This window comes from Lipotes vexillifer, unplaced genomic scaffold (genome assembly GCF_000442215.2).
Source record: "Lipotes vexillifer unplaced genomic scaffold, Lipotes_vexillifer_v1.1 scaffold109, whole genome shotgun sequence".
Classification (NCBI taxonomy): domain Eukaryota; kingdom Metazoa; phylum Chordata; class Mammalia; order Artiodactyla; family Lipotidae; genus Lipotes; species Lipotes vexillifer.
The window spans coordinates 1,240,522-1,253,978 of NW_006790015.1; the positions used below are offsets into that span (position 1 = coordinate 1,240,522).

Here is a 13,457-nt window from a genome sequence, read left to right on the forward strand (position 1 = left end):
CTTTCCCTTAGCTGCTTAAACACTTAGTGGGAGGACTTGATCTGCACACAGTCCCCCTCACCAGGGCTGGGGCAAAGAAGTGAGAGGTATTATGGTCACCTGTAGGTCACCCTTGCCCAACAGGCAAGAAGAGGAAGGGGGAGGGGGAGAAGAAAAAGCAGCAGCTAATATTTATTTAGAGCTTGGTTTGTGCCATGCACTGTGCTAAATACTATTTTTTCACTGAGATTACCTCATTCAGTAAGCTCTTTATGGCCACTACTGTGAGACAGGTACTTTTACCATCCCCATTTTATAGATGAGATGATTAAGGCTCAGCAAGGTGAAGTGACTTTCCCACGGTCACATAGATGCTAAGGAATGGAACAGAAATATGGCTTTACTGGGAGTAGTGGAATCAGATGCTGGGCCCAGAGGCTCTGCTTCAGACATGGTTGGAGAGAAAATAGAAATAAAGGGATAAGAGCTAAGGACAAAGCAGCCCTTTATAGCTCCAGCTTCTTACAGAGGAAGGCCTTTCAATTAGTCGTGAAGACAGAGAACACGGGAAGCAGCTTATCGGCACCAAGAGGCATTTAAATCAGACCCTGGAAGAACTTCCAACAGACATCGCTAGAGTGGGGGGCCAGGGGAACGTAGAATCTCATTCTCTGCAGCCCTGCAGTTGGGTGGATCATTTGACTATCGGAGTCATCTTTATTAGCACCTGGAGGGAAAGAAGGCTTCAGGGAAAGGGCCCTGAGGTTGGGCAGGGATCTCTGAGTCCAGCATTCCCAGGCCCCTGTAAACAAGCATTCTCTCCTGCAGGCAAAACGTGGAGTAGAGGGCAGGGGGGAGTCCGAGGACGAGGCTCTAGGAGGGGGATTCTTGTGACTTTCCACACCGGCGCCAGCTTCCGCTGCCACCACCAGTTCCACTTTATGGCAGGCGTATTTCAAAGGCCCAGTTCCATTTGCATTTTTAAAACCCCGCTGATGGCCTGAGAAAATTGCACGCTTCCAGTGTTCCTGGGTACCACACTCCCACCTCCTCCTTTACTCCATTGGGCCTCTGCCTCTGGACCTTCTGTTCCCAGAAGATCCCACATCAAGGGCTGACCAAACCCAGCCCTCACTGGAGATCATCTGGATCTCCCTCCCCTCTGGAGGTCCCAGGAGGCCAGGGAGGACTCCAAGGAGGGTGTGGCTGAGGGGCTACAGCTATGACCTGCTAGACAGCATGAAGCTAGGACCCAAATCCACGAAAAATAGTCCCCAGGGAAGTGAGGGCTGTGTCCCCAGGCATGGGCTGAGGGTGGCCCACGGAGCACATCAATATCGCTCCCTGTGGATTTGTCCGACTGGGAGGAACAGTGAATGAGCCTTGGAGAGCTTTGAGGAGGCTCCTGGAAGCAGCCCTCAAACCAATGGAAAAGCTTAAGCCATTCGCCCACAGAGAAAACCCTTTGCTCTCAGCTGGGCTTGGGAACACACTTTGTGTCTCCCTTATAAACAGATCTTCTCCTGGTTCTCCTTCCTCCCACCCTCTCCCATGGTGCCACGTTCTCTGCCCTCCCTCTGGGATGTGGCAAGAGTGACTAGACGTTTGCAGGGCCATGCTGAGTCTATTCCTCCGTGCGCATGTGTCAGATTTGGCCTCTGATCTGGGGGCAGTCACACACGCGCTCTCCACTTCTCGGGAAAGGTCTCCTGTCTCTCTCTCCGCTCACAGCTCAGGGAGGCACGCTTCACACAGGAGCTGTCCTAAACCCTAATGTCTTCGAGGCCAGATGGGACCACTGGGAGTTCCCTGATAGATTTGGCCAGCCTGGCAATGGTTCCCATGATGATCCTGAGTACATAGGGAGTGAGTGCCAGCATAGGGACACCGGCTCGGGCCATTTGCTTCTGCATAGATGAGCTCTCAGGGCATCTAGAATCATAAATGTCCATGTGTCCGGTTGGCAGCCAGCCACTGGGAACAGCTCCCAGGGGCTGCACACCAGAGAGACAGAGCAGGGATGGAAGGTAAGGAACAAACAGAAGCTCCACTCAGCCCTTCCATGTTAGAGGTGCTCCCAACTCAGTTTTCCTCTTTTAAAAAGAAAGGCTGCGGCATGGATTGAGCATCCATGTGTGGGTATGGGGCCTGGTGTTTCATTTTAGAATTCAACCGTGTTTCTATCTGCCCCGTAAGCTGGGAACTTCCTAGAGACAGGGGTTGCATTTCGACCCCCTCTCTATTTCCTCTGTTCTGCTCTCAGCACACACTGAGGATGTATCGTAAACTCCTGGCTCACCCCTCACACAACAGTAGCAATGGCCTCCCTTCGTTCTGGCTTCTATAAGTAAAACCCCTCCATCCGGCTGCTGGGGGCTGGCAACCAGTCCTCTTTCAAGGCATCCCCCTTGGCTCTCCCTGGGTGACACCAATGCTAATGTCCTCTGAGTCTTTCTCTCCTGATGGAGAGAAATGAGCCAGGCAATAATAGCCTTGGCTCCCTGGCCCCTTCTCCTTGTGGCCCGCGAACCAGGGATATAGGCAGAGCGTGTACTATGGCTGGAGGGATGCCCGGTCCCAGGAGCTGGCATGGCTCTGGGCTCTGGTGCCAGAGAGATGAATGGAGATGGGAGGAAGGGACGACGCCAGGAACCTGGGCTTGGCAGCTCCCTCCGGAGGAGACCTGAGGATGCCCTCCAGTGTCCAGGCGGCTGGTGACCTGCCAAGACCGGGCGGACGGGGAGAGGAGCGCGGGCTAGGAGAGAGGTGGGAATCTAGGAAAGGGGTGGGGGGGCGGGGCAGGGGACCCTGTCAGGGCCGTTTGCAGAGGCGGGGACTGACCCACAGAGGTCGCTGCGCCCCTCGCAGTCCCCGCCCGCAGGCTTTGAGAGTCCGGCTATACCACAGCGCGGCTCTCGCAGGGGGAGCGGCGGCCACCTTGGCGCCTGGCGGCGGGCTTTGGAGACAGCAGGGAGCGGCGGAGCGCCAGCCTTCGCCGGCTACTGACTCAAAGCCGGGCGGCGCGGAGGCCGGCGGCGCCAGGGTCTGGGGGGCGGTGTGGCCCCAGAGCCTGCCCTGCACACCCCCACGCCCCGTGGTAGGAGCCCGGACCCAAACAAAGGCGGGCGGCGAATAAAAGGCGGCGGCGGCGCAGCGAGCTCCGGGTGCGCGCTGGGGAGCCAGACACACAGCTGGCTGAGCACTGTCTGTGCGCTCTGGAGCGGAGCGGGGAGCGCCGGCCTCCTGCAGCTCCGAAGAGCTTCTCTCTGCGACTCCCGCGAGGGGACAAGTCCGCACGGCAGGGTGGCCACAGCTCTCGGCCTCCTACGGCGCGCCTCCCTCCCGCGGCCGCGGCTCAGCCAGCTCAGCTTGGCCAGCCGAGGTGAGTGCGACGGCCGCTGGGCGCCATCCGGGTCGGGGCAGGGGGATGCATTGCTCGGAGGAGGGGGGCAAGCCCTCCGCGCCGCCCCCACCCCGGCCTGCGAGGCTCTGTATGTGAAGTTCTCCCGCTGTCCAGCCAGCCCGGGATGCGGGCCTCGGACCCTCCGGGAAAGCCGGCTGGTGGGGCGCAGAGCCCAGAGCTATAGCCCCCCGCGGCCGAGCTCCCTCCTCACCAACTCCCCGCGGGGCCTGAGCAGCCTGGGTCTGCACCAGCCTGTTTGATGCCCACAAACGGCGAGGCTTCCGACCTCTAGTCCCCTGCTAGTCCCTGCGGATGGATGACTGATTCCGGAAAAGTTGGGCATCAGTCTGAAGCCGCCCGGGATCAGTCTCTCACCCCAGCTGGAGCTCAGGGAGGGGACTGGAAAAGATTAATGACCTCCTCTCCATCCACTTTCTACCTTAGCGCACTCATGCTCTCGACTGGACCTTCCCGGAGTGCTGGGGCCCAATTAACCTGGCAACCGGTCAAACCGGGCGCGCGGGAGCTCTGGGGCAGACCGGGTAGGCTCTGGAAGCTGAGCACGAGAGGGTCGCCGGGCCCTGCTGAGAATGCTAGTGAGTGTGGAGATGGGGTGGGCAGCCAGCAGTGGTGGCGCTGAGGGTGTGGGGAAGATTCTCGGCGCGAGTGGCGCCGACTCCTGGGAGCAACCCCGCCACTGGGAGAACTTTTCCAAACTCCCTGGGGGGCCCGCAGCTGGGCTAGGAAGGCGCCTCCTAGGAGGCGTCCTTTCCTCGGCCCCTCTTTGCTCCACAGTTGGCCCCAGGTTCCTCTTGAGACTGGGCGCAGGTGCCCACCGGTCCACGCCCGGGGTCAGTTCCACGGACAGCACCTGGAGGCGGCCTTGGAGACTGACAACCCCCGCGCACGTGCCCACGGGCCCAAGAGCACACAGATCCACAGTCCATGCACACACTGACACGGGTCTACCCGCAAACCACAGACCCGCAAACAATCCCCACAGATTCATAGTCCACTCATGCTATATACATCCACCCACACTCCACACAATCGGCACATGGAGGAAAGATCCACACGCACGTGAACAAACACAGATCTTCCCACAAGCACCAGCAAGCCGAGCAATATCTTCACTCAGGTCCTGCTGTCTCTGGACATCTGACTGAGCCTCAGACTTCAGAGCTCACCTCCGGGTGCTCACAGGGATGCCCAGTGACTCACAGAGCTACTCAGGCTCCCTCCCTCAGCCTCAGCCCTCCCCTGACCATGCACACACACCCTTTGAGGGAAGCAGCAGGTCACAAAGAAAACCCTCCCCCCACCCCAGTGCAGACTTGGTCGGGAAACAGGGTATCTGCCAAATGGAAGGAGTAGCCTGGCCCAGTGGAAGCGGCAAACAGAACCCCAGCCTTACAGAATCTTGGTATGGGGCTCAGAGTCCATTTTTCTCAGCTCACCACCCTCATGCCTGCTCCCCTTTCTTATTTCAGACAAAGCTCCTACAACCAAGGTCCACATCTGTCTCTCTGCATATTCTTTGCTTGCACTTTCTGTCTCTTTGTTTCCCTGCTCGGTTCCCCTCCCCCATGTTTATCTTCACACACACACACACACACACACACACACACACACACACACACACACACACCTTTTGTCTTTCCCAATTCCTCTTTCCCAGCTGCCTTCACTCTCTCCCCAACTTTCCTGCAACCTGGGTCTGATCCCGTCGGTCTTTGCTCCAATGCGGCCACAGCTGATCCTTAGGGGGAGCTGACTTCATTCTCCCAGCAGAATCCACGCCCCCATACGTCTCTCTTTGGAAGTCTGACCTTCCTCCCCATGGGGAGCTTCTGCCCCCTCCCCGGGAAAATCTTCAGGGCCAGATGACACAGGTCCCTCACAGTCTCTCCAAGGGGCCAGGATTCCTCAGTTCTGGAATCACAGCAAGCCCCTTAAAATCCAGAAACTGAGCTGAGAGAGGAAGAGTCACAGAGTGATGCAGTGGAAGGAACACTGGAGTGGAAGTGGGGGGCGGGGAGGCACATCCTAGATTCATCGAGGCCACAGGCTCCCAGTGTGTCCATGGGCAAATTCCCTTCTCCGAGCCTTAGGCTTCCCCATCTGTACAAGGACAGGGCTGGTTGAGGTGACCTTCAAGGGTCCCAGTTTGGCCCTAATGATGTGGGACACTGGCTTTCTCCTGAGTCTCCTTTCTCCTGAGTGTGGGTGGGATTGAAAATTGTGATTCTAACCCCAGAGTTTATGGTACCTTTCCCCTTCCTCAGAGCACCCACCACCAGTGAAGGTATCCTGTCCCCTGAGCAATGGATGTTCAGATGATTTCCTTTATAAGACCAGAGATGTCAAGTAATTTCTTGAGGTCACACCACTGAAGTGCCATCTCCACTGGGGCAGGCATTGATTCTACTGTCAGTATATCCTCTGCATGAACTACTGGTTGTGCTGGTGGCAGCTTGGTGGGTGAATGAATGAATGAGTGGAAGGGTCAGGACTAAAACCTGGATCCCCTGACCCTCGGCATCTTGGAATTATGGTTTAAGCCCTTTTCTCTAATAGTTTAGACACGTTTCCCTTGTCTCCTCATTTCCCCTTCCACTCACCTGGTCATTCAAAGGTGGATGGAATTGTCTGAGTCCCTTCCCCCCTTAAGGCAGACTCTGGGCTGGTTGCAAATGACCACAGAGAAGGGGCTAGCTGAGAGCAGCTTTAGAGGCCATGCCTGGTGGGTAGAGGCTTGGCAGTCAACTCAAGTCCCGAAGACTCTACCAGGTAGGCTGTCCACGGGCAGCTGGCCAGGATCTGCACCCGAGTGGGAAGACACTCATCGCTGCCATTTGGCTAAGCAACCACTTCTCACAGCCCCATGAGCTGGGTACTGCGAAAATCACCTCTACAGATGAGCGGAGCGAGATGCTGAAAGATGAAGTGCTTTCCCTGAGGGTAATCAGCCAGCCCACTCTCAGTCATAAAAATAGGTGCCCCAGGGCTTCCCTGGTGGCGCAGTGGTTGAGGGTCCGCCTGCCGATGCAGGGGACGCGGGTTCGTGCCCCGGTCCAGGAAGATCCCACATGCCACGGAGCGGCTGGGCCCGTGAGCCATGGCCGCTGAGCCTGCACGTCCGGAGCCTGTGCTCCACAACGGGAGAGGCCACGACAGTGAGAGGCCCGCGTACCGCAAAAAACAACAAAAAAAATAGGTGCCCCAAAAGGGTGGTGGTGGTGGCAACAGCGGTTGATCATGACGTTAGTGGTATTGATAATGATGTGAGCATTATGATGCTTGGAGACTCAGTGATTGGCCTCTTTGGGTCCCTTCCCCCTCGCTGAAATTGCTCCCCACGCGAACCTCGTATCTTCTTCCCCCACCTATACTTGGAGAAACCGAGAGCTTGGACAGTGAGGCAGGGGTGTCTGATCATCTGTCACTCTTAGCCGAGGAAGAGGGCTTGTCATCTGAAAGCTTCCTTCTCTTGCCCACCCTTCCCACACCTGAGCACGTCTCCAGCCAGAGAAGCCTGGAGCAGCGTCAAAGTCTGTCAGAAGACCCTTGCAAGCTGGGTTCCAAATGCAGAGCCCAGGGAAAATAAGTAAAGAGGGCAGTGTTAGCCCGAAATAGAAACACGCAGCAACTCACAAATATGCATGTTTTCCAAAAGTTGCATTTCACGGGCAAGACAGTGTGGCTCACGCTCCAGCTGCTCGACTAAGGCCGGAAGCAAGTATGCTGCCAGGACTGGTCCAGGGAAGGTGGCAGAGCCTCCCCCGCGAGCTCACTCCCTGCCTGGCCCTGGGAGACCAGACGGCGCTCTGTTCCTCACCAGCTGGAAGGTACACAGGTGGGAGGACTGAGATAATGTGTCTCTGGTAGTCAGAGCTTTTTGGAAATGGGCACCAAACAAGGCTGATGGCCTTGGTTCCTCTGCCTTACAATGGGGGCAGCAGGCTTGTAATAACAATCCTGATAATGACAGCTGCCATTTGTTGAGTACCTACTATGTGCCAGGTACCAAGCATTTACACGTGTAAATGGAAGGGGTCACTTAACCTCGCAACCATCTCATGGCATGTGGATTGTTATCCCCATTTAATATGAGGGGAACCAAGGTTCGGAGAAGTCAAGAGGTCTGCCCAAGGCCACATGGCTAGAAGGGGCCAAGTTGGGGTCAGATTTTCATCTGAATGAAGCAAGAGCCCCTATTTTGCCCAGTACTCTGCATTGTTTCTGCCATTCATTCATTCATTTATTCAATACATTTTATTTGTCAAGAAACCCACTTATGTGATGGTTTTCAAAAGAATGTAAATTCATCTGCCGGCTGGGCCAGGGGGAAAGGGCAGACTTTAGCTCTGGCCATCCCAGGATCAGTACTCCAGGCTTCCAGGCTGGGGCTGGAACTAGGTGTCTTACCTCTGCATCTTGGGCTGTGTCCCCAACCATGAGAGCCCAGACCTGTCTGCCTGGGGGGATGGGCTCAGACGGGAGTCCCGCTTTGAAGCTTGGACTATGAAAAACAATTTAACTCCATAAGAGGTTAGGGCTGCGAGAGGCTTCTTTAGATGGGGAAGTTACTTCAGAGAGGGCAAGTGAGTTGCCCAGCATCACACAGCATGTTGGTGGCAGAACCTGAATCTCAGAATCCCAGGCTGGTGTGCCATGTGGCCAGGCTAGCCTCCTTGAGTATGTGGAAGCGTCCACATGGCCCCAGTGAAGGGGATTGAACGGGTGCAGGCAGTAAACCTAACACTTCCCTTCCAAGCACAGAGGTGAGATGCAGCTGGTTTTCACTGCCAAGCCCTCTCTTCCGCATCCCCCCTGATATCAAGACTGACCTGCCCAGGTCCCCCCCGCCGTTCGTCACTGTGAACAACAGCACTAACAGATACAGAACATTTGCCGTGTGCCAGGCACAGTGCTAAAAGCTTGACGTGGGCTAATTGATGTAATCCCCACAACGACCCTGGAAGGTAAGTGTGTACTTACTCCACTTTGCAATTGAAGGACCCAGGCTTGAGAGGTTGACTCACTTGCCCAAGGCCACACAGCTAGGAAAGAGGCGTGTGGGGCCCTGCAGAGCCCCTGCTAGCAGGTTTACTCTGGGGGTGAGGAGGGAGAAGGTTTGGAACCAAAGCCAAGGGGACGGAGGAGCTCATGGGCAGCAGCAGGCTATTTATATTACACCTCTAGGCCTCGTCACGCTTGCTGGCATTGGTGCCAGCAGAGGCTGACCCTCTGCCAAAACCTGGAAGGAAGCCCAGCGCACGGTCCTGGGACCAGCCCCTGGGAGACGTTAGCGAAGCGTAGGGTCCGGGTATGTTTCTCCCTGAACTCAAGGGGAAGAACCCGCTAGGCATGTGGGATTCCCGGAGATGCCCTTAGCCCTGGCATCCTGCTTTCTCTGCTCCTCCCTCTGAGGGAACTAGACTGGGAACCTGGGCAGTTTGGAAAGGGCTCTTGGGTGGAAGATTAGGGTCTTGCTGTATCAGTGAACTTGACCACTGGGAATGAGGAATAGTCGTGACAGTGGGAAGGACTGGCTTGGATTTAGATACCGGCAGGTGCCATCTGGGTCTCTTACAGGGGGCACTCGCTGGAACTAGGGAATGCTGTCCTGGGATACAGTGTCCAGAGGCTTAAATCTCCTGTACCAGAAAAAGCCTTCTCCTTAATCCCCCATCCCACGAGTGTCTTGCCTGAGCAGCCCCACTGTGTGCCAGGCATGCAGAAGTGGAAAAACCTCAGTCTCTGTCCTTGTAGAGCTCACCAGAGTCTCCCATCCCTGCCCCAGCACCGCCTACCTGGACCAGAGGTGATGGATGATAAGTAATAGCTCACCCAGGTCCCCCGCCAGAAGTAGAAGAGGGACCCAGGTGCCCTCTGGGGCAGGAGAACATGATCCAGGCCAGTGGTCATTTCACAGTGAGAAGGAAATTTCCTGTGGGTGGTGCCTGCAGTACACTTGGGTGCCCTCCCCAGCTCGATGTCTTGGTGGGAGAGGAGGTACGGTAGGGAAGGCTCATCCCCGCCCAGCCATCTGCTTGAGGCATCCAACACACATACTAGCACCTGGACGATGCGTCCTTTGCCAAACCTTGTTAATAGAGGAGACATGACTGCCCGCTGGAAGCCACTCCTGTCATGAAGGAGAATGTGGCGATCTTGTCTCAGAGGAAGGCAGCTTAAATGGGCTCGGAGTTGGAACAGCTGTGGCAAACTGGAGTTCCTGGGGTGTTTGGGGAGGAGTATGTCTTTCACCCGCCCCCCTTCCCAACTGTATTGGCCTTCGCACTGTCCTGGAGGATTTCTCGTGTTCTTAGTCGGGAGGGTTCTGCCGGGTGATCACCCCAATAATAACGATGATTATCATAGTGGCCAACGTATTTTGACTGTTTACTACCTGCTAGGCACTGGGCTTAGGGCTTTATAGGTATTATCTTATTGCATCTTCATACCTGCCCTATGAGAGAGTTACCATTATTGTTCCATTTTAAGGATGCGAAATGTGAAACACAGACTGAACAGCTTGCCAGTAAGCCACGGAAACAGGACCCAAACCCAGGCAAGCTGGCCTCAGTGCACGATCATGACCACCATGTGATGATTGTGGCTTGTGCTTTGGCCTTAATATCCACTTGATTTGGGTCCTTACAGATGAGTATGATTGAAATCAAACGACCCTTTGGATCCTTCAGTAATCTGGGTAATTTGTACATATGGGCTCGGTCTGCGTCCTGGTTGACAGGGTGACGTGGATTGACCATTTGCTCCTTGACTACCAAGCCACCGAACAGATCACTTTTTGGATATCCAGATGTGGGCAACATCTGGCAGACTGGCAGGGCTTTTCTGGCTTTCATCCAGAAGTTTCCCCTTTTCATCCCATGTAGATACAGCTGGGACTTGCATACCTCTGGACACGATCGTATGTGAGAACTCTCTGTTTGAAATATTATTTGCTGGTTTTATAATATCATCTTGTGACTTGACAAAGGCAGGATGCTGGTTTCGGTTCCTCTCTGCAATCCAGGCCTGGGAGACATTCAGCTAAGCTAGAGAGAAATCAGGCTTTGATCTCTCAGTAGCCAGAAGAAAAATAACCCCCTTCCCTTCTCCAACCAGAGAAGCTGGGAAGAGGCTGGCTGGTGAAGAGCATTGTAGGTTAGTAGCTACCGCAGCTTCCCTGCAGGGGTTCCTGACTTGGTGACCTGGTCTTCCAGAGGCTTTGAGTGGATGATCCCAGAGTAACAGAGCTAGAAATTTGTGATAAACAGGGACGAGTCAGCCAAGAGGCACTCTTGGGCATTAATGCTCATGAGAATAGATCTGGGATGTGAAGGTTCATGGAGCCTTACAGAGGAAAGGAGTTCAAGACACCACAAAGTTAAGATAATGATGATTTAACAGAAAGTCCTTATTTTATATAGCAAAAGCACCAAGAGGTGAATGAATGAAGACGATGAATGAATGAGTGAATGAATGCATAAACATAGAATCGGTGAACGGGGCCGAGAGACTTTGCCAGCCAGGACCTGGATTTGGCCACACCTGACCCCAAGTACTGACAAGGCAAAGGATTCTGTTCTTGTCCGCTGGAACACCCTTCAGCTCAGAGTCAGGGAGACAGAGTCTGAATCCTTGAACCTTGCCCTCTCCATATCCCATCCCCACCCCGTTGTGCAGGGCCCTCTGGTCACCGGGCTTCTCTGGCTCCTGGCCGTGGCAGGGATTGGAACTCAGGAGACTGTAAAGCTGATGGAGGCTGCAGCCCCAGCACCCTGAAAAATCTGCAACCCTCTTCACCTTCCCAGCTGCTTTCCTAGCCCTAAGCCACCCCGTCTTCTCTGTTATCACACTTCTGTGTCCTGGCTTTTTGAGGACTCCAAATGACAGAACTAGGAAATACCTGAAATCTCATTGAGTCCAGCCCTCCCATTTTACAGAAGGGCAAACTGAGGCCCAGGAAGGAAGAAAGACTAGCCCAAGGTCATGAGCAAATAGGAGACTGAGCCCTATCATTGTGGGAGGATTTGAGGGAAGTTCCTATGAGGCCTTGGATAACACTGCATCCAGAGCAGGGTGGGGGTGGGACAGAAGGGGCCCGACATTCTGGAGCCCAGGTGGCTTCATTGGGTCTTTCCTGGCCTCTGAAGCAGGGCCAGGAGCAACAGTTCTGAGTTCCTGGGGCCTTGAATCTCCCAAGCATTTCATGGGAAAGGCAGCAGAGTTGGGGAGGGGTGCCACTTGGGGTCTGTTCTTCATCTTGGACCCTCTGCTCCGGCAGCCGAGCTCCAGCCCTCTGTTCCTGTCTCTGTAGGCAGCTACACCATCATGGAGGGTGGGCTGAGGGCCAGGGTCAGACTCCCCACCCTGCCAGGGGCCTCTCTGCTGGCCCCGGCTGTGGAAGGGCTCTGAGTGCACCTCCTGAACTGACCCCTCCCTCCCAACTATATGCACCTGCACTGCCAATCAGCAGGGTAGCCAGGAAGCACTTCCCCGTGCAGGCACGGAAGGTGAGTTTCCACCCGGCCAACCAAGATGATGAAGTTGGATGTCACCCCCTGGTGCTTTTTCTCTCCTCCCTTCCCAGGAGCCAGGGTTGTGCCTGTGGCCAGAATGACTCCTGCGGGCAGAGGCTGGGCGGGGGGTTGGGGGGCAACATGTGCACACACCAGTGGGGATTGGGAAGGCAGGCTCTAGCACTGTGAGAGTTTTCCAACACGTGAGACTCAAATAAAACCTAGTATAATGAGACGAGTACTGAGCTTATCAGAAGTCAGGTTCAAATAAATCCCTTTTCTTCTTTTAGCCTCAGTTTTCTTGCTTGTAAATTGGAAATAATTCCTAAGACTAGAAAACCTATATGAAAATCACCTACAAGCTGTAAGTTGCTACAGAGATGAAGCATCATTCAATCCCTCAGGATGAGAGGATCAAGGATAGGATCAAGGCTATGGCTTAGGGACACGAGAGCCCCAGCGGTCGCCAACATCTTGCTGAGCTGCTTGCATCTGGGGCTGGCCTCCTTGGCCTTCCACGAGCCCAGGCAGCAGGGGCTGGGGGAGCCCCAGGTTCTCAGAAGGGGAGATCGGTCCTAAGCCTTCTCACTTTCTTTCTGGGCAGTGAGGGTGGGGATACAGCCCCTTTCTACAGCTCCATCCCAAACCAGTCGTGGTGGCCCGTTGGTGTGTCTGAGCACTTTGCGTGTCTGCTTTCTATCTTTCAGCTTCCAATTAGCCCTCGAGCTTCGCTTTTGTGGTATGGGGCCAAGAAGAGTCTTGGAACGTCCCCAGACCCACAGATGTGGTCTGGGTGTGTGGGGGGAGAGGAGGGGTAATGGTCTCCAAAGCATTCCTCAGAGCTAAGGACTGGCAGGTTACCACCTGCTATGTCCCAGCTAAGCCCATGGCACCCAGCCAGCACACTTTATTTGGCTGCTCCTGTTCCTTGGCTTGATGATACATCAGGACCCAGCCTGGGTGTCCCCACCCCCATCCAGTTATATGTTAGCTTCTGAATAGGGATGAAGGGGAACCCCTTCCCTTCCTCTGCCTCCCCTCTTGGGCAGCAGCTAACAATCAGAGGTGGAGAGTTTAGAGAGCATCTCTCCCAACCCACGGTCTGACAGATGGGGAACCACCCATCCAGAGATGTTAAGTGACTTGTTCTAGGTAACACAGCAGGCTGGTGGCAGGGCAGGTCCCTACTCCCAGCCTCCAGGGCCACTGCTGCTGCCCCAGGACCCCTCCCCCACTGACGCCTCCTCTCTCGCCCCTGAGCTTGAGCTCGCAGGAAGAGCCGGCTGGGGCTGGAGAGGAGATGCAAGGGGAATTGTTTTACATATTTGTTAATTGGGTCTCAGAGAGAGAGAAGGGCTCTGAGCTCATCAGCCAGGAAGGAATCCCATTTGGCTTTTATGACCATTGTTATTGGTTGTATTTTGTGGGGATCTTTTTATTTTTTATTAATCCAGCGGTCTGGGGGCTGGGGAGCTGACCGGCTGCTGGGCCCCGTGGGCCCTCCTGCTCCCCCGAATTCCAGGCAGCAGCCAGGACTTGGG

At 55.1% G+C, this 13,457-nt stretch overlaps 1 protein-coding gene across 2 annotated transcripts in view; it reads left to right on the forward strand.

Moving 5' to 3' along the window:
• The first annotated feature begins 3,185 nt into the window (after positions 1–3,185).
• The window catches only part of DISP3 (dispatched RND transporter family member 3), a 51,145-nt gene continuing 40,873 nt past the window's right edge, over positions 3,186–13,457 (forward strand). Inside the window, exon 1 of one of the 2 annotated variants that reach the window (XM_007463159.1) lies at positions 3,186–3,361. The gene's annotated coding sequence lies outside the window, so the exon portion shown is untranslated. Of the gene's footprint in view, positions 3,366–13,457 lie in introns of both variants that reach the window. The other variant, XM_007463160.1, reaches the window with a different exon arrangement.